Raw genomic sequence first — 20664 nt, 5'->3', positions numbered from 1 at the left:
ACAGATATTTGCACATTACTGTTGATAGTGGCATTGTTCACACTTGCCAAAAGATGGATGTAACCCAAGTGTCTATCAACAGATGAATGGATAAACAATATGTGGTGCATTCATGAAAAGGAATATTATTAAACCACAAAAAGAATGTTCTGATACATGCTACAACTTAGATGAACTTTAAACACATCATGGTGAGTTAAGCTGGCTACAAAAGGATAAATTTCTTGTATGATCTCATTCATATGAAATAATTAGAATATGCAAATTTGTAGTCAATAACCAGAATACTGATGTTGCCATTTGCTAATGCTGCCAGAATGCAAAATATCAGAAATGGATTGGCTTTTATAAATGGGGTTTATCTGTTGCAAAGTAACCCTCTTAAGGCCATAAAAGTGTCCAAGCTAAGGCAACAACAATAGGGTACCTTCCTTGAAGGATGGCTGATGGCATCTGGAACACCTCTGTTGTTTGGAAAGGCATTTGGGTAGCATCTTCTTCTTTTGCTCCCAGGTTGTGTTTCAAAATGGTGTTCTCCAAAATATTGCTCTTGGTGCGTTTTCTCCTCTCCTAGATTATCCAGAGTAAACTCTGTGCTAGCATCTCCAAAACATCAGCAAAAGTCTGCTTCCAATGGCCATATCCAAAATGTCTCTCTTAGCTGTTCTGAGGTCCTTCTGTTTGTGAGCTCTTTTATAGGACTCCAGTGGTTAAATCAAGACCCACACTGAATGGGCAGGGCCACACCTCCATGAAGATAATCTAATCAAACATATTACCTACCCACATTTGGGTGGGTAACATCTCCATGGAAACAACCTAATCCAAATATTCCAACCTAATTAGCACTAATACATCTGCCCCCACAAGATTGCACTAAAGAACATGGTGTTTTGGGGACACAATACATCCAAGCTGGCAAAACTTGTTGCCAGGAACTGTGGTTGTAGTAGGAGATGGGTAATTACTTCTTGATTGGTACAGTTTCTGTTTGAGATGACTGAAAATTTTGGTAATGGATAGTGATGATGGAAGCACAACATTTTGAATGTAATTATCACAACTGAATTTTACTTGAATGTATTTAGTATGGGAAATAGTATGTTGTATATATTTTACTAGAATAATTTAAAAAAATATCACTGAACTGTGCAACACAGTGAATCCTAATGTAAACTATGTACTACAAAGTATAGTATAATTATAATATTGTTTCATCAATTGTAACTAAAATACCATACTAATGCAAAATGTTAGGGGGAAAACAGTGTGTGAGTGGGATACATGTGAGCTCTGTACTTCATGTATGCTTTTTCTATAAACCTACAACTTCTCCAATAAAAAGTGAATCATCATGACTTTCCTTTTTCCTAAAATTTAAATTTATAGTTTCATTCAGCCTATGCAACAGGTTGTATTACAACAGTGAAAGGTAGAAGCTATAATCTAAGTTGACAGCTAGAGTACTCAAGGAAGGGAACTCTGAGGGAAGGACTCTTGATTATACTATGAAAACATGAGCTGTATAGTAAGAAATTATTTGAACAAATTTGAGTGTGTGGTAAATCACATCTGGTTCTTAACTCTAGAACTCCCACTAAGAATCTCTGTGTCACTGGGCAAGCAGTTATCCTTCCTTAGACCTCAGTTTTTTAATCTTCAAGCTCAATTAAAATTGTTATAAGGATGACATGAGATATATTTTTCTTAACAATATCCAGCATTTGTAGGTGTTCAACCTTCCAATGACTTTTGCCATCTTCATCTCTGCCCTGCCAACCCCTCCCAACACACATAGACATGCAAAGACACACACATACATATTGTCATGTAAGATCAAATAGGGGTATTTGGGCTTATTTAGATAATATTAGGACTGAAGAGAACCATAGTTATAAGTTAATATTCTTTGTCAGGTTGTAAGCATTCTATAACACCATGCCAGGAATTTTCCTGGGTAAAGGAGTCTTTGGGAAGCCCATTTAATTAGAGCAGCTCACCTTTTATTGATTTTATATACTTGCTCTTGTGTAAGATATTAGTTAAATGTCTATTGTCTTCCTCTTGTAAGTGCAGAAACAGATTTAAAGTAATTATATTTCTTCAAAAGTTTGTATAATAAAAAGGCTAAGGCCTAGAACCTGGGTCATGTCACTTTCGAACCCTGTACTGTACTATTTTTAATACAGCACATTGCCCTCCATGAAAGAAAAATGAAATCAGGGTAGATATAAGAAGGTAATTTTCCTCTCCTTAAATAGAATAAATGGATTAGTGATAATCTAAAAACTACAATTTCAGAGTGCTAGAGATGAAGAACCATTTGAATAGAGTTGAGAGGTCAATCTGGTGGTTATTCTTATGCCTTCTACAAATATTCCTTTTTTAGTTTCTAGCATATTAGACTAGCTAGAAGGAAATACCAGAATCTGTTAAATGGTAATCCAGTAGGCTTGATTCTTGATGATAATTGCATACCTATACAACTTTTATCATGTGACCATGTGATAGTGAAAACCTGTGACTGACACTCCCTTTACCAAATGTATGAGCAGATGAATAATAAAATAATGACAAAAATATATAAATAATAAGGTATGGGATGGTTTGGGTGTTCCTTTTTATTTCTATATTTATTATTTTATATTTTTTCTTTATTTTGGAGTAATGAATATGTTCTAAAATTTATTGTGGCAATGAATGCACAACTCTGTGGTGATACTATAAGCCATTGATTGTATACTTTGAATGGATTATATTGTGTGTGAGTATTCTAGCTTGCTAATGTTGCTGGAATGCAAAACATCAGAAATGGTTTGATTTTTATAAAGGGGGTTTATTTGGTTACACAGTTACAGTCTTAAGGCCATAAAATGTCCAAGGTAACACATCAGCAATTGGGTACCTTCACTGGAGGATGGCCAATGGTGTCCAGAAAACCTCTGTTAGCTGGGAAGGCATGTGGCTGGATTCTGCTCCAGAGTTCTGGCTTCAAAATGGCTTTCACCCAGGATGTTCCTCCCTAGGCATCAGCTCCTCAAAAATGTCACTCTTACTTGCTCTTGGGGCATTTGTCCTCTCTTAGCTTCTCCAGAGCAAAAGTCTGCTTTCAAAGGCTGTCTCCAAAATGTTGCTCTGTAATTGGAAGCTCCTCTCTCAGCTCCTATGCATACTTCAAAGGGTCCCTCTTGGTTGTAGCAAGCTTGCTCCTTCTGTCTGAGCTTATATAGTAAATTAATAAGGGCCCATGCTGAATGGACAGAGCCACAACTCCATGGAAACTATCCAATCAGTGTCATCACCCACAGTTGGGTGGGTTGCATCTCCATGGGGACAGTCAAAGAATTACAATGTAATCAACACTGATACATCTGCCCACACAAAATTATATCAAAGATACTGGCATTTTTGGGAACATAATACATTCAAATTGGCACAGTGAGTATATCTCAATAAAATTACATTAAAAAAAGAGTGATTTGAAACTAGAAAATTCTGCTAACAGTTATCACCCTCTTCTTCCTCTCTATCTATCTCTTGGATATTTGACTTTTCTGAAAGGCTTTAAAATATGCTTGCACTGCATTTGATTTATAGTAGCTCTTGAAGCATCCATGCTATCTTTTTCTGAATATGTGGAAATCCATTCCAATTTCAATGAATGTTTTATAAAATATTAACAAATGATTATGGACTAAATTACATAATTTCTGCCATTCAGAAGTAAACAAAGATGAGCTCTTCAATGCAATCACAAGCAGTTATTTATGTGTAAATAAAAAAAGCTTCTGATGCAATTGAGCACTCGAAGATCAAAAGAGTTCATGCTGCCATCAAACTTCTTAAATAATAATTTTTTAAAAAAGATTTTGACTTTAGGTGTTATCCCTATATATCTGAATTTCCTACCTATCTGTCTTTATTTCTCTCCTCTTTCTGTGAATATATCTCCGATTTCCCAGCAGGTTCAAATACAGATGGCTGTCTTATTGTGACAAAAGTAAAAATGAAATGTTAATGTTAACAATATTAAAAATCCTCTTTGCAACAGTGTCATATGTTACCAATTTATTTTTGCACTGGAGGCTTCCCTGCTGTTTTAAAACATGAACTTATTTTACACTTTTTATTCAAGGCAGTATGACATGTCAAATTTCTTAGCACAAGTTTTAAATTTGGTTTGAATACACAGCCAAAAAAGACTATTTGTCCATACCACCTAAATATTTGTGGGTTCAAATAATTGTGTATTTCAATATTATTTCTTGGGGGAAAGTCTGTATTGCTCTATATTCAGGCACAGCTATGTGAATAGCAGAGTGTACCCCAAGATGGTGAATGATTTTCAACATTTCATACATTTTACCTGATTGACACCTTGACTAGAGCTGTCAGCTTTACTGTAGTATTTTCACAATAAAAATAAAGTAATCTAAACTTTTACCTTTATAAAGAAATTGTTACTGAAGTGTCTTTAATACATTTCTTGAAATAAACATTTGATGAGAATGTTGGTGAATATTGTACAATCAATATGGTCAGGTAATTAGCATTGTGCTAAGTAACATAATTTTTGAAGGGCTCTCTTCTCTTATTAACAAACTTTCATAACAATTGACAAATGAGATATCACCAAGTCAGTGAGATATTTCGTGTGGACAAAATTCAGGGATAATGCTTGGAAAAATGTATTTTTTTCAATCAATTTTGCTTCAATAGTCCATATCTTTATTTATTGTATTGTTTTGCCAACTTTATATGGAATATTTCCTATTTCTGTCCTCCTTACCTTTGTTACCTGCTATCCTCTTAGTTATCCATAATTTTATTGAAGGAAAAGGAAGTCTATAAAAATGTATAAAACTTTTACCTCTCGTCAAGGTGGAGTAACAGAGTCTGGAGATACACTTTTACCTACAAGAAATATGAAACCAAACAAAATGTATAAAATTATGGCTATCAGATCATTGAATATCAGGAAAGAAATTATAATAATCCATGACAATCAGGAAACAATCAAAGTGAACACTATGAGTGTCCCAGTTTACTGCTTAAAGTTTTCAACCACTGCCTGGGGAGGAATACATAGGCAGAGGCAAGCAGTCTCTGCGGTGAGGAGATGGAACTTGGATTCTGAGGAAGTGAAGATGGCTACAGTTAACACAGGACAGTAGTAAAGAGGGGAAAGCTGCACAGAGGGAGAAATTCACAGATCTATGGTGGGATCTACTGGTATTAAGCTGAATATTAACCAATGCATAGCTGTGAGAAAACAAACCAAAGCCAGGGAAAAACAGTTAAAATGATTAGAGAAATCACTTCCCAGAGATCACAGATATGAAAATAGTGACTGTTGCAAACAGCCAGAGTTGGAAACTTCATAATTTATGGAGTCATCTAGTAAAGTACTAAGAAGAGTATTTTGCAAGTAGTGAAGAACTAATCCTATATTAAAGGCAATTTTGGTTCTGTCTAACAAACCTTAAAAGCAAGATCTGAAAGGATCAAAAGGTTTCCAAATGATTAAAACCATGCCCCAGTACAATACTTGGGCCTATATATAGTAATTTAATATACATGGTATCCAATGGGTTTATATATATGATGCATGGCATACAATGAAAAATTACTATGCCTGAAAAAAAAGCAGGAAAATTCAACACATATTAAGGGTGAGAAGATTAATTTTACATGTCAACCTGGTTTGGTTATTTGTCCAGATTTTTGGCCAAACCCTGGCAAGGGTATTTCTGTGGAGATATTCTGTAGATGGGATTAGCATCTACAATCAGTTGACTGTAAGTTGGTTATCTTGGTTAATGTGAGTTGGTTTTACCCAATCAGTTGGAGGCCTTAAATGCAATGAATTAAGAGTTCTTGGAAGAAGAATGAGTTCTATTTCAAGACCACACCCTCCACTCCTTTTCATTTCCAGACTGCTGTCTTCCTTTAAGAAATGTGGACTGAACACTTCAAGATCATTCTTAACAGAATTTTCAGCATCTAGCCTGCCTTAATTAATTTGAAGTTGCCACATCCACAATTGTGTGAGTAAATTCCTTGTAATAACCATCTTAATATATATCTTGTTGGAAATGTTTCTCTAGATAACCCTGAATAAACAGACAGCAAAAAATCAATCATTGGAAATTCACCAAGAAATGATGCAAATTATAGAAATAATAAAGTCATTGAAATAGTTATTATGACTAAATTTCATATTTTTGAGATGGTAGAAGAAAATTTTTGTATGTTAAACAGGGACAAAAAGAAAAAAATGTATTTGCATGTATCAAGTGCCAAATTGGAGTTCTATACATGAAAACTAAAATGTGTGAGATAAAAAGTACACCAGACAGAATTAATGACAGATGAGGCATTACAGAAGAAAATATGGATGAACTTCCAAACACAAGAAAAATATATCTGAAATGAAACACTGAGAGAAAAATATTCAAAAGAATATCATTGTATTCTGGAACAACTTTAAGTGGCTAAATACACATGTGATTGGAGTCTTTGAAGGATAGGAGTGATGGTGGCAGAAAAAAATAAATGAACAAATAATGGCTGAATTTTTTACAAATTTGGTGAAAATCCACTAATCCAATATACTCAGTGACACCCAGGTACAAGGGCACTGAAGAAAAATATAACAAATCTCATTGCAATCCAATGATTAAGACCCAGTAAGAGAGAAAAATTTAAAAAGTGGTCAGATGAAAAAGACCTATTATATACAAAAATAAGATGAGAAAAGATTATTCATTAAGAATATTTCAGGCCAGAAGAAGGTGAAGCAGGATTTGTAAGTACTGAAAGCAAAAAAAAATGAAAGCCTAGAACTCTTTACCCAGGGAAAATATCTTTCAAAGATGAAATTTAGTAGAACTTCTGGGAAGATGGCAGAATAGGAGAGGCAAAGGTAAATTCTCCAAGTGTAATAACTGGAGAAAAGGCAGGAAAAGACTGGGACAGCAATTCCAGGGTATGAGCAGCCAGAGAGGGACTTCTATATTATATGGGGAGGACCTGGATAAAAAAGTGGAGAAATTATGACTGAAAGAATGAGGTGAGTTTATTAATCATGACAACCTCTAGGGCTGGCTGCTATGCACAGGCTGGAGTAGGTGAGGGAGGAACTGCACACTATCACACACCCATCTCTGAAATGAGCTTAGGAGATCAATTTCCTCAATCCCACAGTTGGGATCTCCCATTTGGGAACTCCGGAACCAACAGAATTGCTTTAGCCACACAGAGAGACCTTGCTGTGGTGCACAATGCCCATCCCCCAACTGTGAGTCAGGCTGCTGAGAGTGCCTGGTTTGGGGGAAGATTTGGGTACCTTCCTCTCAGGAGAGGGGAGGCAGAGCAGACTGACCCAACAGTTACTAGGTGAGAAGAAACTTTGTGTTCCACTATCTGTATCCTTTTTACCATAGACATCCATGTTTCTCATAGCATCCACAAAGAGGTGGGAACTTCAGAGAGAGACATATGGCAGCATGAAGACCTCCTCCTCCACCTCAGAGGTCTGCAAGAACACAGCAGGCAGGAAGTTTGTGGGTCAATGAATAGTTGGGCACTTCTGAGCAGGCTGAGGACTGTGGAAGGTGAAAATTTCAGTCCCACAGCCTGAGGTTATTCCACTTGGAAGCTTGAAAAACACTAGACCCATCATGCCCTAATATGGATACTTTACCTGAGGTGAAAAGTGCCCACCCCCACCCAGAGGGCTGGTGTTCTCCAGCATGCATGGAGACCTGCTGAATTCACTGGATTTTCATCTGGTTTGATACCCATCCAGTGGGCTTCCATAGTCAGAGAAAAGTGGGCTTGAGGGGAAGAGGTGGCCTAAGAGTGCCATCTGCTGGGAAGACAGGGAAAGTGAACTCTGGCAAACTACTGCTCTGCCAAATATTCTACTGATATCCAAATAGACCTGAATCTCCAATGTGAGGCCTTGGCCTTGGTCTGGCTGGAAACTACTGTTAAATCAAGTGCAAAGGAGAACTTCAATGCAAAACAAAGAAACTATAAAATCTTAGGCAAGCAAGGGAAATCAACCTTCAAAATAACCTTATCAAGATAACCAAATTTTGAGAAATCAGCAAATGTCAAATACACCTGAAGATGCAACAAGATATGGCCAATAAGCAAATTAAAAACCAGAGGAGACAGAATTTGTAACAATCAATCAATTATGAAAAATCTCCAAAATAATATCAATGGATAGTCTAAAGACATCAATGATATCAAGAAGATATTAGAAGAGCTTAAAGAAGAATTTGGAAGAGTAGATAGAAAAACAAAAGATCTTATGGAAATCAAAGATACTCTAGATCAAATTAAAATATACCAGAGACACAAAATAGCATATTTGAAGAGGCAGAAGAAAGAAGAAGTGAACTAGAGGACATTACAATTGAATGCAAACACACAAAAGAACAAATCATGAAAAATATGGAAAAATTTGAATTGATCTCAGGTAAATGACGGACAACACAAAGTGAACAAATATAAGAATCATTTGTGTCCAGGAATGGGTAGAGAAGAGTAAACAGCTAGGAAGAGTATTTGAAGAGATAAATTGGAAAATGTCTCAACCCTTATACAAGTCATAAATACACAAATCAAAGAAGCCCAATGAACACCAAATATTATAAATCCAAATAGACCCACCCCAAGACACATACTAATAAGGTTGCAAAATGCTGAAGGGGTGAAAGTACTGAAAGCAGCAAGAAAAAACAATTTGTCACAAAAAAGGAAGCCACATAAGAATAAGTACTGCTATTTAATGAGCACCATGGAGGCAAGGCAAAGTTTAGTGGAATGACATATTTAAGATTATGAAGGAGAAAAATAGCCACCCAAGAATTCTTTATCCAGCAAAGATATCCTACAAAGGTGAGGGAGAGTTTAATATTTTCACAGACAAAGAAATTCTGAGAGAATTTATTAACAAGAGACATGCATTGCAAGAAACATGAAAGGGAGTTGTGTTGGTGGAAAAAAAGAGACAAGAGAGAGAGATCTTGAGAAGGACACAGAATTGAAGAGTATTAGTAAGTGTAACTTAAAGGATAAAAGGGAGGGAAAATAGATCTGACAAAATACTAAAAGATAAGATTGTTGCTTAAAGTCCTGCCTTGACAGTAATAACTTTGAAAGTGAATGGACTAAACTCCCCAATTGAAATATACAGATTGGCAGAACAGATTAAAATGTATGATCCATCTGTATGCTGTTTACAAGACATTCATCTTAGACCCAAGGACACAAATAGAATGAAAGTGAAAGGATGGATAAAAATATTTCACACAACCTGTAATGAAAAGAAATTAGGGGTAGCTATAATAATATCAGACAAAGTAGTCATTAAATTCAAATATGTCATAAAACACAAGGAAGTAACTATATACTGATAAAGTGGAATTCACTTAGAAGAAATATCAATCGTAAATGTTTATGCAGCCAATCTAGGACCTCCAAAGGTCATAAGGCAAACATTGACAAAAGTGAGTGAAGCAATAGATATTTTCTAAATAATGTGGGAGATTTCAATACAAGACCCCCTTCTATAGATAGAACAACCAGACAGAAAATCAATAAGGAAATAGAAAGTTGAAAACAATGTGATAAATGAGTTAGACCTAACAGGCATATATATTTCATTGCCTCCCAAAATACTAGGATATACATCTTTTCCAGTGCTCATGGAACATTCCTCAGGATAGATCATATGCTGGGGCACAAAACAGGTCTCAATAAGTCTAAAAAGATTGAAATAATAAAAAATAACTTTTTTCTGACCATAATGGAATGAAGCTAAAAATCAATAACTGACAATGAAACAGAAATTTCACAAATAGGGAGAAGTAAAACAACACATTCTTAAACAATCAATGTGTGAAAGAAGAAATTACAAGAGAAATCAGTAAATATTTAGAAATGGATGAAAATAAGATTACAACATATCAAAATCTATGGGACAAAGAGAAGGCAGTGCTGAGATGGAAATTTATAGCATACCTTTAAAAGGATGAAAGAGCTAACAACAAAGACTTAACTGAACACCTAAAGAAGCTAGATAAGGAACAGTAAACTAAACCTAAAGCAAATAGAAGAAAAGAAATGAGAAAGATTTAAGCATAAATAAATGAACTGGAGTGCAAAAAAGTAACAGAGAGAATCAATAAATCTAAATTTTATTCATTGAGAAGATCAACAAGATTGACAAACCATTAGCTAGACTGACAAAATAAAAAAGACAGAAGATGAAAATAAACAAAATCAGAAATGAGAGGTGTGTTATTGCTATGGATACTGAAGAAATTAAAAAAAATCATAAGAGTTTACTATGAACAACTGTACATCAAAAACTAGTAAACTTAAAGGAAATGGACAATTTCTTAGAAACACATGAAAAACATACTCAAGATGAAACAGAACACCTCAACAAACAAACCACAAGTAAATAGATTGAATCAGTCATCAGAAACCTTCCTAAAAAGAAAAGCCCAAGGTCAGATGGATTCACAAGGGAATTTTACCAAACATTCCAAAAAGGACTAACACCATACTTGCACAAACACTTCCAAAAATTTAAACAAAAAGAAAACTACCTGACCCAGTTTATCAAGGTATCAGCATTCTAGTACCAAAACCAGGTAAAGATACTACAAGAAAGAAAAACTACAGGCTAAACTCCCTAATGTGTATAGGTGCAAAAATACTCAACAAAATACTTGCAAATCGAATTCAAAGGCACATTAAAAGAATTATACACCACAACCAAGTGGGGTTAATTCCAGGCCTTCAAGGGTGTCTCATCGTAAAAAAAACAATCAATATAACACAGCACATTAACAAACCAAAAGGGAAGAATCAGATGATCGTCTCAATTGATGCTGAAAAAGCATTCATCAAAATTCAGCATCCTTTCTCTATAAAAATTCTTCAAAAGGTAGGAGTTGAAGGAAATTTCTTTAATATGATAAATGTCATATATGAAAAACCCACAGTCAGCATCATATGCAATGCTGAGTGACTGGAAGACTTCCTCCTAAGTTCAGGAATGAGACAAGGATGCCCACTGTCACCACTATTCCTCATTGTGCTAGAACTTCTAGCTGGAACAAATAGGAAAACAAAAGAAATAAAAGGCATCCATATCAGAAAGTAAGAAGCAAAACTTTCATTATTTGCAGATGACATGGTCCTATATTTGGAAAATACTGAGAAATCTATGAAAAAGCTACTTGAGTTAATAAAAAAATTTACCAAAGTGGTAGATTACAAGGTTAAAGCACAAAAAGCAGTAATGTTTCTATACACTAGTCATGACCTCAATGAGGAGGTCATTAAGAAAAATTCCATTCCTAATAACAACTAAAAGAATCAAGTATCTAAGAATAAACTTCACCAAGGATATAAAGGACTTGTACTCAGAAAACTACAAAACATTGTTAAAAGAAATAGAAAGACCTAAATAGGTGGGAAGATATTCAGTGTTTATGGATAGGAAAGCTAAATATCATTAAGATGTCAATTCTACACAAATCAATCCACAGATTCAATGAAATACCAATCAAAATTCCAACAACCTACTTAGCAGAATTGGAAAATCTGGCTATCAAATGTATTTGGAAGGGAAAGGGATATCAAATTGAAAACAACTTCTTAAAAAAGAAGAACATAGTGGAGGACCTGCAATTCTTGATGTTAAAGCTTATTATAAGGCCACAGTGCTCAAAATAGCATGGTATTGGTGCAAAGATGGACATATTAATCAATGGAATCAAGTTGAGAGTTCAGAAATAGACCCTCTGATATATGGTCAATTGACCTTTGACAATGCCTGAAAATCCACTGAATTGGGACAGAACACTCTCTTCATCAAATGGGGCTGGGATCAAATCAATGAGATGTGGGAAGATATGGAAAAAGAGATGAAGGATATAAAGAAGTCATAGGGCAAACATAAGGAAGGACTCAAAAGTTTGGAAAATCAATTGGCAGAACTTATGGGAATGAAAGGATCACAATAGAAGAGATGAAAAACACAATGAAGACATACAACAAAAGACTTGTAGAGACAGAAGAAAGGATTCAGGAACTAGAGGACAGACCTTATGAAATCCTACACAAAAAAGAACAGATAGGGAAAGAATGGAAAAATATGAGCAGAGTCTTAGGGAATTAAATGACAACATGAAGCACATGAATGTACATGTCATGGGTGTTCCAGAAGCAGAAGAGAAGGGGGAAGGGACAGAGAGAATAATGGATTAGAAAGCACTGAAAATTTCATATCTCTTATGAAAGACAAAAATTTCAGATCCAAAAAGTACAGTGTACCCAAAACAGAATGGATCCAAATAGACCTACTCCAGGACACTTAATAATCAGGTTATCAAATGTCAAAGACAAAGAGAGAATTCTGAAAGCATCAAGGGAAAAGCAATCCAGCATATACAAAGGAAGCTTGATAAGACTCTGTGCAGATTTCCCAGTAGAAACCATGGAGGTGACAAGGCAGTGGCATGATATATTTGAGATACTGAAAGAGAAAAACTTTCTTCCAAGAATTATATATCTGGCAAGACTGTCCTTCAAAAATGAGGGAGAGTTTAAAATATTTTCAGAAAAACAGACACTGAGAGAGTTTGTGAAAAATAAGCCTGCTCCACAAAAAATAATAAATGGAACACTACAAGCAGATAGGAAAAGTCAGGAAAGAAAGGTTTGGAGAACAGAGTAGAAATGAAGAATATCAGTAAGTGTAAAAAGAGAGAAAGTGAGAAAAAATAAAAATAAGATATTTCATAAAAAATCCAAAAGACAAAATGATAGAGTAGACATTACATTGGGTAAAATTAGCTAGAAAATAAAGGATGGATACTCTATAGACTCACTAATATGCATTAATATGGATATGAGGAATTTGAGAGTTAAAGTTGAAAATACACATTGTTAGGAGATAGAAAGAAGTTAGAAAATGGGTGTTTGATACTGCAGGAGAACATAAGGCTCAACATTATTAATTGTATAGATCCAGAAATGGATAGCATAGTACTGTGTGATGGTAGCACAATATTGTAAGTATTTTGAACAAAGATGAGTGTGAGTATGGTTCAAAGTGGAAGGCTAGGGGCATGTATGGCAGCAGAAGGAAAGATAGAAGATAAAGACTTGGCTTGTATAACTTAGTGAAAACTAGAGTGGTCAATGATGGTGATTAAATGTACAAATATCAGAATATTTTTAAAAGAAAAAGAACAAATGAATGTCAACATTGCAAGGTGATGAAAATTGGATAGTATAGGGGAGAAATACAATCAATGTAAACTAGAGTCTATAGTTAATGATAACATTGTAAGATGCTTGCATTATTTGTAACAAAGATAATATACCAAAATTAAATATCTATATGAAGGGGATATAAGGGAGTGATATGGGATTCTTGGTACTGTTGTAATTGCCTAACCTTTTCAATGTATTTTATTTTATTTTTATTTTTCTTCTACCTTTTATAATCTTCATTTTTTTTTCTACTTTTCCCCTTTCTTTGCAGAAGAAATGGACATGTCATCATATAGATTGCAGTGGTGAATGCATAATTATTTGATTATACCAGAAATCATTGATTGTTTACTTAGAATGGATTGTATGATGTATGAATAAAACTGTTTAAAAAATAAGCGGGGGGGGGAACCTAAGATGGCGACTAGGTGAGACAGAGAAAAAAACACCTCTGTGTAAAACACTAGATAAAAAACCAGAAAGGACCCAGAACACCACTTCAAAAGTAGCACAAGCCGGACAAGTTCTGCTAAAGCCACAGGGAATGTGTGTTTGGTGAAACCAGGTGTCTGCATTCTGAAATGAGTGAGTGAGTAGGCTGATCCATTGGCCATGCTGCAGTGGGGGGAGACGATGGGCTAGCATTTTTTTTTTTTCTTTTTTAAAAAGAGAGAAGCCCAGGAACAGCTGCAGATAAGACAGGAGTGGTCTGGACTAATGCCTCAGTGTCTGGGGTGGAGGATACCCCTTCCCACACCCACTGCAGATTGTCTTGGGTCCAGGGAAACAAAGGGGAGAAACCCAGCCTCGTGGCCATCACCCCAGTGGGTGGGGCTGCTCCTGCCTGGGGCCGAGCACGCAGCACAGAGCCGAGATGAGAAGCCCAGTCTCGCGGCTGTCTCCTCAGCGGGAAGGGCTGCTCCTGCCCAGGGCCAAACGCACAGCACAGAACCGAGACAAGAAACCCAGCCTGACAGGGAGTCTTTCCCGCAGGGCCACTCACACAACACAATATCGGCCATGGACAGTGGCCTTGAATACACCCACAGATGATTGTCCCGGAGCTGGGAGAGCGCAGCTGTGCAGAAAGGGGGAAGTTAATGCATCCCATTCAACCATCTTTGAAGTGGGCTGGGAATGCCCCTACACAGCCCTATAGCCCAGGGCTTCCCTGGAGGCCGGCACTCACTTGTGACGTGGCACGGCCCTCCCCCCTCAACAGAGGTCCAGGAAAAGCACAGCAGGGAGGGGGGAACCGCTCAGAAATCCCGGGGAACCTATGCCAATACCAAGGATTTTTGTGTCAGTGGCAGAGAACAGCCTTAAATCTCTGGGAACACCTGGGAGGTTTGATTGTTAAACCTGCCCTTCCTCCCTAACCACTCAGGCACACGCCCCTCATTGAGGGCAGACAGCACTGACAACACACCCAAATTAAGTGCACCAATTGGACCCCAAAAGAATTAGATCCCCACATAACACAAAGTTGGGGAGAACTGACTTGAGGGGAATAAGTGACTCATGGACGCCATCTGCTGGTTAGTTAGAGAAAGTGTATATCACCAAACTGCAATTCTAACAAATTAAAGATCAAGTAAAGCAAATGCCAAGAGACCAAAAACAACAGAAAATCTTAAAGCATATGATAAAACCAGACGACATGGAGAACCCAAACCCAAACACTCAAATCAAAAGATGCGAAGACACACAGTTCCTGGCAGAATTAATCAAAGAACTACAGACAGGCAAAGAGAGCATGGCATGGGATATAAAAGACTTGAAGAAGAGCATGGCACAGAATATGAAAGACATAAAAAAGACCCTAGAAGAGCATAAAGACGATATTGCAAGAGTAAATAAAAAAATAGAAGATCTTACGGAAATTAAAGAAACTGTAGGCCAAATTAAAAAGACTCTGGATACTCATAATACAAGATTAGAGGAAGTTGAACAACAACTCAACCTCCTCGAGGAGCACAGAACAGAAAATGAAAGAACAAAAGAAAGAATGGGGAAAAAATTGAAAAAAATAAAAATGGATCCCAGGGATATGATAGATAAAATAAAATGTCCAAATTTAAGACTCATTGGTGTCCCAGAAGGGGAAGAGAAGGGTAAAGGTCTAGAAAGAGTATTCAAAGAAATTGTTGGGGAAAACTTCCCAAACCTTCTACACAATATAAATACACAAAGCATAAATGCCCAGTGAACTCCAAATAGAATAAATTCAAACAAACCCACTCCAAGACATATTCTGATCAGACTGTCAAATACTGAAGAGAAGGAGCAAGTTCTGAAAGCAGCAAGAGAAAAGCAATTCACCACATACAAAGGAAACAACATAAGACTAAGTAATGACTACTCAGCGGCCACCATGGAGGCGAGAAGGCAGTGGCATGACATATTTAAAATTCTGAGAGATGAAAATTTCCAACCAAGAATACTTTATCCAGCAAAATTCTCCTTCAAATTTGAGGGAGAGCTTAAATTTTTCACAGACAAACAAATGCTGAGAGACTTTGCTAATAAAAGACCTGCCCTACTTCAGATACTAAAGCAAGCCCTATTGACAGAGAAATAAAGAAATGAAAGAGAGATATAGAGACTTTTAACAGACATATACAGAATATTACATCCCAGGTCACTGGGACACACGTTCTTCACTAGTGATCACGGATCTTTCTCCAGAATGGACTGTATGTGGGGACATAAAAACAAGCCTCAATAAAATAAAAAAATATAAAAATGAATATGTTCAAAGAACATTCTCTGCCCACAATGGAATACAAGTAGAAGTCAATAACCATCAGAGACTTGGAGAATTCACAAACACCTGAAAGATAAAAATGAGAGAGAGATGAAAACATTCCCAGGCAATCAAAAGCTGAGGAACTTCATCACCAGTAGATCAGTCCTAAGCAGGCTGAAAGGAAGAGACACTAAACAATTGACTGAAACCACATGAAGAAATAAAGATTTCCAGTAAAGATCACATGGTAGATATAAAGACCAATACTACTGTATGGTTGATTTATAACTCCACTACTTACTTCCTATAGGATCTAAAATGCATAAACTGTAATGATAAATTTGTGGTTTTGGACTCAATGTAAAATATGTAATTCTTGACAAGAACTACATAAAGGTGGGGGAATGGAGGAGTATAGGAACACAGTTTACATGTCCTATTGAAGTTAAGTTGGTTTCAAAGAAAAACAAGATTGTTATAGATTTAAGAGGTTAAATTTAAGCCCCATGGTAAACACAAAGAAAGTATCAAAGAATATGACCAAAGAGATGAAAAGTAGAGTGGGGTTCTGAGAAGTGAGGGAAGGGGCAATGGGGAGTTAAGAAATGAGAGTAGGGGTTGTGGTTTGGGGTGAAGGGAAACTTCTAGAAATGGACGGTCAGAAGGTGATAGCATTGCAACATTCTAAATGTGATTAATCCCACTAAGGGAATGCTAGGGAGGGGTGGAATAGGAAGATTTAGGCTATATATATATCTTTCCAAAATTGAAAAAAAAAATAAGAAATTCTAAATAGACAACAATTAAATGCCAAGGATGATCCTGGATGGGATCTGAGGCCAGAGGAGAGGAGGCTCAAAGGGACACAGATGGGACACAAGAAAAAAAAAAAAAGAAATATAGAATGTAAGCTTTATATCAATGTTGAATTTCTTGAACTTCTTAGCTGCATTTAATGAGATTACATAAAATAATGTTCTTGTCCATGGGAAAGGTATATGTGAATTATATTGCCTGTTCAAAGATATGTGCAGCTTGCTCCCATATGTTCAGAAGATAGAGCAATAGATGATGTGTGTTAGGGAGGGAGGGAGAGAGGGAGGGAAAGAAAGAGACAGTGGTGTGTCAGGATCTTAAAGGTGATGGATCAGGGTATCGGGGGAGGGGGGTCAGGGTATGATGGAATTCTATGTAGGGGGTTTGTACTGTTTTTACAACTGTTCCTGTAAGATTGAACTTATTTCAAAATAAAATTTATTATTAATAAAAAAAATAAGCAGTGTGATACAAATTCTGGAGAAAATGTGGATAGAGAGCTGTACCTATTCACTCTTGGTAAGAAAGTACAATAGGGCAGTCCATCAGGAGGGCAATGTGGCAGTTCCACAGAAAACTAACTATGGGCTTGCTATATGGTCCTTAAACCCATAATATGGTATATAATTGGAAGAATTGAGAGCAGGGACATGAATGAGCATTGAACAATGGTGTTTATTTTGGCAGTATTCAGAATTCACAACAGATTGAGGTGTCCTAAGGGTACATCAACCAATAAATAGAATGGCGAACTCTGGTGTATAAATACAGTGGAATATTGAGTGGCAGCAACAAGAAATTAAGTTGTGAGGTGTGCAACTAGGTGAAAGGACATTGAGGACAGCATGTTGAGTGAAATAAGCCATAATTGAAAAGGCAAGCATTATAATCCCTCACTAATATGGGCTAAGTATAATGTACAAACTCTGAGAATTGAATCTGAGAGCACAGGTTATCAAGCAATGGCTTATTCTAAAAGTTCCTAAACTGTAAGCTCTTACAGCAGTTACATCTATTCATGAGTTGTAATGGTTATTTCTTAATTCTGAGATGTTCAGCTTTTTGTATATAACCTGGTCATTCCCTGGAATTTCAGGTGTCTGCATGACACCTGAGACTCAGAGCCAGAGTTCAGTAGCTATGACTGTCACCATTACCCCATACAGCAAATATTAATGGAGCTGATAAAAAGATCAGTCATTATTTAGAGGTATTAACAAAATCGAATTGGTTAGGGTTAAGGTAAACCAGTCTAAAGGGAAAAGGATGATACTGACTGTGTTTTAAAACTTCAACTTCTGTGTGAGAACAAAGGAAGAGATGATAATATGGTGAAAAATCTATATTTTCTGTAGCATGCTATATAATGAAACTTGTATCCTCAGTTTACTCAAACACCATAATTACATGGAACCTTGGATAGGGAGTGAGATCTGGTTGGTTTGAACAGGTTAGCATGAAACCCAGATACAGCCCAGAGTAATATGGGCAGAGAATAAAAACTATTTGCAAACCACCTTGTGGGAGTGGGGAAAAATTGGAAATTAATTTCCCCACCTGGGGAATTGGTGATATTCTTGCAAACCTTGGGTCCTCGATCTTGGGGCTAGCTTTTATGAAGCTTGTTACTGCAAAGCAAGAGCTAAGCCTACTTATAATTGTGTTTGAGTCACCCCCAGAGAACCTCTTTGTCAGATGTAGAATCTCTCTCTAAGCCAACAGTGCAGGCAATCTCACTGCCCTCCCCCACTACATAGGACATGTCTCCCAGGGATGTAAATCTCCCTGGCAATGTGGGTCATGACTCCCGTGGATGAGCCTGGACCTGGCATCATGGAATTGAGAAAGCCTTCTTGACCAAAAGGGGGAAGAGAAATGCAACAAAATAAATTTTCAGTAGCTGAGAGATTTCAAATGGAGTCAAGAGGTTATTCTGGAGGTTATTCTTATGCATTATATAGATATACATTTTTAGCTTTTAGTGTATTAGAAGGAAATACCTGATACTGTTGAACTGCAATCCAGTACCCTTGATTCTTGAAGATGATTGTATAACTACATAGCTTATACAGGATGACTGTGTGATTGTGAAAACCTTGTGGCCCAAACTCCATTTATCTGGTGTATGGACAGATGAGTAGAAAAGGGGGGGGGACAAAAAGTAAATGAATAATAGTAGTGGAAAAGGAGTATGATGTTTTGGGTATTCTTTTTTTACTATTATGTTTGTTTTTACTCTTATTTTTATTTCTTGGCATAATGAAATGTTCCAAAATTGTGGTGATGAATGCACAACTATATGATGATACTGTGAACAACTGATTGTACATTTTGAATGATTGCATGTTATGTGATTATATGTCAGTTAAATTGCATAAAAAAGTAAAAGTATAGAAAAAATAATATATCATGCTAATGGTATTGAAATGAAAGCATAAGTGGCTGTATTAATATTTTAGATTTCATACTATTGCAAATAAAGGAGTCATTTACTACTGATAAAGGAGTCATTTGAACAAGAATTTATATCAATCTTAAGTGTTTATTCAGTTAATTACAGGATGTTAAATTACATGAAGTAAATTCTTAGAATTTCAAGCAGATATAGACAGATACACAATTATAATCAGAGATTTCAATGCCTCTCTCAATAATTGATGGAACAAACAGACAGAACATCAGCATGGATATTGACTATCTGAACAACAGTAGGAATCAACTGGGCATAATTGACTTTTATAGAACACACCATTGAACATCAGCAATACACAGAGTTTTTAATTGGACAAGAAATTGTTACCAGTATAGACCCCAATTTAGCCCATGAAATAGTCTCAATAAATTTAAAAGGATTCAAATCTAACAAAGTATATTCTCTGACCATAATTGAACTAAATTAGAAATCAACAAAAGAAAGATACCTGTGAAATTCTCCCCAATTTTTAAACTGAATAAAACTCTTCTAAAAATATGTATGTGTCAAAGAAGGAATCAAAAGGAAAATTATGAAGATTTTAACTTAAAAAATGAAAGAAAAACACAGCAGAGTTTAAAATATGCTGCTAAAGCAGTATTTGGAAAAAACTTATAGCACTAGGTGCTTATATTAGAAAAAAATGAAAGGACTTTTAAGACTTGTAGACAAGGAAGAGCAAATTAAACTCAAAGTGAAAAGAAAGGAAATAATGTTGAGAGCAGAAATCAATGAGAGAAAATATAAAGAAACAAATAGTCAATATAATCAAAATCTAGTTCTTTGAGAAAATGAATAGCTTTGATTAACCTCTAGCCAGAGTCATCAGGAAAATTAGTGATTATACACAAATCCCCAACATCAGGGAGGAAAGAGGTGGCATCACCACATATTTTACAGATATTAATTCGTATTAAAATCTGAGAATATTTTGAACATCTATATGCTGATTAATTCAGCAACTTAAAGGGAAAGTAAAAATTCACGAAGATCAAAGCTTACCAAAATAGAAACAGGTAACCTAAATAGCCCTATTTCTCTAAAAGAAATGGCATTTTAGCTACAATTTCTCCAACTAAGAAAACCCCAGTCACAGATGGCTTCACTCATGAATGCTACCAAACATTTAATGAAAAAAAAATATAAAGATATACTGAAACTCTTTATACACTTAAAGAAGAGGGAATATATTTCAACTCATCCTAAGAGGTCACCATTTCTTTGACTCAAAAGAAGACAAAGAAATCTACAGACCAATGTCCATCATGTACACGAATGTGAAATTTCTTAAAAACATTGAGGAAATCTAATAAAA

This window comes from Choloepus didactylus, chromosome X (genome assembly GCF_015220235.1).
Source record: "Choloepus didactylus isolate mChoDid1 chromosome X, mChoDid1.pri, whole genome shotgun sequence".
NCBI lineage: Eukaryota > Metazoa > Chordata > Mammalia > Pilosa > Megalonychidae > Choloepus > Choloepus didactylus.
Note: the sequence above shows the minus strand (reverse complement) of the source record.